Raw genomic sequence first — 3,870 nt, forward strand, 5'->3', positions numbered from 1 at the left:
CGTTTTATGTTCTTGTGTGAAAAAAGCATCGTATGTGCAGAGCTAAAAATAGTCTGTAGCTCGCAAGCACGATGTTTGACCGGTTAGTGCAAAAAGGAAACACCAAAATGGTCGTATAGCTGGGGTCCACAAGGCACGTGGTGTACTGGAGACTGCAAGAACTTCAGTCAAACATTGCAATTAGCAGTTTAGGAAAAAAAAAAAAAAAAAAAGAAAATCGTGGCACTTATGAGTCACACAACAAGGAAAAGGATTTACTCTTGCCCCAGTTTAGTCACCGTGTGTGTTTGTTTGTTTGTTCTAAACGCGCTTCCTCCTGTCGCTCTGCCAGCCCTTGGCACAAGGGAGCCTGCAGAGCGCCGGCGCCCAGGGTCGCCTTTGCCGGGGAGCCTGCGGGCGCAGCCCCGGGCCGGTGGCAGAGGAGGAGGGCTGGCGAGGCTGCGCAGCAGAAGACCCTAGGACAAAAGCAAGCTAAGCTGGTCTGTCTGCCTTGCAGGAGCTTTTAATACAACATCTCACATTTTAATCCAGTGAAAGAAGAATCCTTTTCCTACATACTAGCCTAGGCGCTCATGTTTGAGCTAAGTTAGGGACGCTTCTAAGAATTCTTAATGAAGCTGTTCAGAACTGGTTTGGCCGCTGGCAGCCAGGTACTGTATTGTTACAGCTAAGTATGTACTGGTTGTCCCCTGCGTTTTTACCTAGCGGCCCTGGCACCAAGTTCCCTCAGCTTCTGTTGTGCCTGTCCCTTTCTGAAACCAAACTGGTCAGTAAGCCTCAGCTGTAAATAGCGACAGCGGTACAATTTGTAGTTTATGCTTTGAAACAAATGCTAAAAAAGCTACTGCAACAGAGGTGTTCCCAAGGAAAAAACTAGTATGTAAACATGATTTAAAAACCAAAAAATCTCAAGTAGCTTCAGAATATTTCTTCCAAGACTTAGAACAGAATAGCTCACTTGGCAGGGACCTACAACGGTCATCCAGTCCAACTGCAAACTTAACTGTTTAAGGCTGCTAGCACAACTTCTATTTCTCTTCCTGAAATATTCTTTAGAGTTCAGAATTGCAAAGATGCTGTTCAAAAATGCCCCCTTATCAACGTGTTGGCAGGGACTGAAATTTAGTTTGTCATTAAACGATATGCCTGTACTAGGAAAGATGGCAGCTACATGCAGGAGAAAAGGATTTGATTTCACTGGTATTGTTTCAGTACTCATTCACCTACCTTGCGCCTGGAACGGCTTCTTTCAATACACAAATCCAATTACAGAAAGACATAGTTAAGCATTCTCTCCCCTTTTCAATCTAATTAAAAAAAAGGATGACTCCGATTATTCATTCTAAATAAACAAAATTCTGCAGTCTTTAAATAAAGTTATTTTCTTTTCAGCAAACTGCTATTAGCATGGCTTTAGCTTAGAGCCATGCAACCTACTCACCAGACCTACAGCTGTCCCTAGCAGCTCAACGAAAAACAAAACTTACCCAAGTAACCATCATTTTTCCTACATCATTCTATCATTCTTCCTTGCCATTGTTTTCACTAACTGTGCTGTCTTCTAAACCCCAGCAACAATCGGACAAATAAAACAACAGCCGCCGCATCTCTGAACTGAGATGAGGTCACACCTACCAGGATTTGCTCCATGTTTAACTTCCTCCCCCCCAACACCATCACTCAGCACGGGGACGCGGTCACTCCTCTGCTTTGTACAGCAGCAGGAATTAAGTCCTGCGTCTACCCTGCTGCAGCTGAGATGAAAGAGCATCCCAAGATTAGAAGGGATTAAACTTCTACGCAAGTCCTTCACCTAAGTGGCTTAGGAAATTTGCAAGTCCATGATTTATTACAAGGGCTTCTGAATAGTCATAAAAATAAATAAGAGGAACTATCACATTCCAGTTCAACACTCCAGTTTCTGTCCGCCCGCCCAGCTGGCACATCGTGCTCAGTCACAACGCTAGGCCCATTTTCTGCTTCGCACCAAGAGTCCTTTAACCGAGCTCTTCCAATGCTAAATCTGAAGCATCTGAATTTCAATTTCAGCCTTCTCAAGAAAAACATAAGGGAAATAACAGCAGCGACAGAACTTATTTTAGCAGCTACGCTCCAGGCCAGTGCACCAGCCCTCAAAAACTTTTCCCACATGCTTTCCTTGAAAAGAACACGGCACCACTTTCCAGGCAGTGCAACCCCAGCTTTCAGATCAGGTCCTCCATTTCTGTTTTCTATTGCAAACTCCGACGGGCATTTGACACTTCCAAGGCACTTGCAATTCCTCAGGACCTGCCAGATGCCCGAAATACGCAGGCTAACGCAGGCATTACTGCCACCCGGGGCTACAAGGAAGCTGGCTGTTTCTCTCACAAGTTTTTACAAGTCCAACACCGTGTTAAAGCCCACTTCAGCGATGCTGTGCCCTGTTCCAGAGCCCTCCCTAGCAGAAAAGGGCTACTGAAAGCAAGCTGCTCAACAGCAGGGTCATGCTTGACTAAAACCATGTATCTGTGAGAAAGGTTAACAACCAGTGGCACGCGACATGGAGGATGGAGTGACATTGAACAAATGCGTATTTACAATTATCAGAAATCTGTTCCCTAGAATGCAAATAACAAAAGCCAGAAACACTACGAACGATTTTTTTAAGTAGCAAATCAGCTGCACAAGTATCAACAAAAAGGTAACAGAGCAACAAAAGAAATGTTTTCCAACTATTAAGCTAGTCATCAAGCAGTTCTCAGCCACCCCACACTCCCCAAAGTAGCTTGATTTAAGCGTGAGACATCAGCCATGGCTGCTGCAGACGTTCCTCCATGTGTTGTGCCACACACCTACCCCCTTCCATGGGCATAAAAGTGCTGGGGAAGGTGCAAGCTGGATGTGAGCTCCTTCCTGCACATACCCTTCCTAACACCACCAATTGCAAGGCACAGCATTAAATAAGAGCTATTAAGGAAGATGATACCTAAAAGCATTGGAGCCATCTAGACCAGAGCGAGAGAACGGCTGAACTCCTGCCCAAGCTACGCAGAGAAAGGCCGTTCCCCACGTGCACTGCCTTCAGGTCTGCGAAACTGCAAGCATGAAAAGAAGCAAAACGTGCCCAAGAACCTCAGCACGCTCTCAAGAGCGAAAGGGTCTTCGGACAGTTCCCTTCTTCAGCCCCGGTCTATGGACACAAGCACTCAAGGCCTTCGCTTCTACAATATGGCCGTTCGGCAGCCTTTGCTTCTACCAAGTATTTCAGAAGTACTTGAGGCAGAAAACAACTGAAGTCCCACACTACAGCCACTGTTAGAGCCTCGTCCTGCACCACCTACGAGCTTTTTTTCTAGTACAAGAGAAGGGAGGCCGAAAAGGCACCAGCTCCCCCACTACCACCTCCCGCTCTCCCTCCCTCCCTCCCTCCCGCAGGAGCAGATCAGCAGCGAGATCACTCACCCTTTTCCACGAGGGCTGGATGTGGTCTTCCATCTCTTCAGCAAAGATCCCAGGGAGAAGCGACCACATCCGTGCTGGGAGATGAAGCCAGGAGCTCTCTGCAGAGCTGCATGGGGCCCACGGAGCTGCACATGGCCACCGCTGGCCCAGGAGATGCCACAGGTGCTGCCAGCACACACCTAACGTGCCACCTCAGGCAACACGCTGCACCTGAGAGCGGGCACTCACAGCCTCCCGGCCCACAGATTTCCCTCTCACCGATGGAGGTGCGCCAGACAGCTGCCGTGGTTGGCAATACAGGGTAAGAATGACATTCTTTGCTTTGAAAGACTGAAAAGTTAAGTTTCAAACCCCTATTTTACACTGGCAGTAGTTTCCTAAAGATCACTGAATCACAAGGACTGGAGTAGAGAAGTGCTACATGCC

The sequence above is a fragment of the Gymnogyps californianus genome, chromosome 12 (genome assembly GCF_018139145.2).
Source record: "Gymnogyps californianus isolate 813 chromosome 12, ASM1813914v2, whole genome shotgun sequence".
NCBI lineage: Eukaryota > Metazoa > Chordata > Aves > Accipitriformes > Cathartidae > Gymnogyps > Gymnogyps californianus.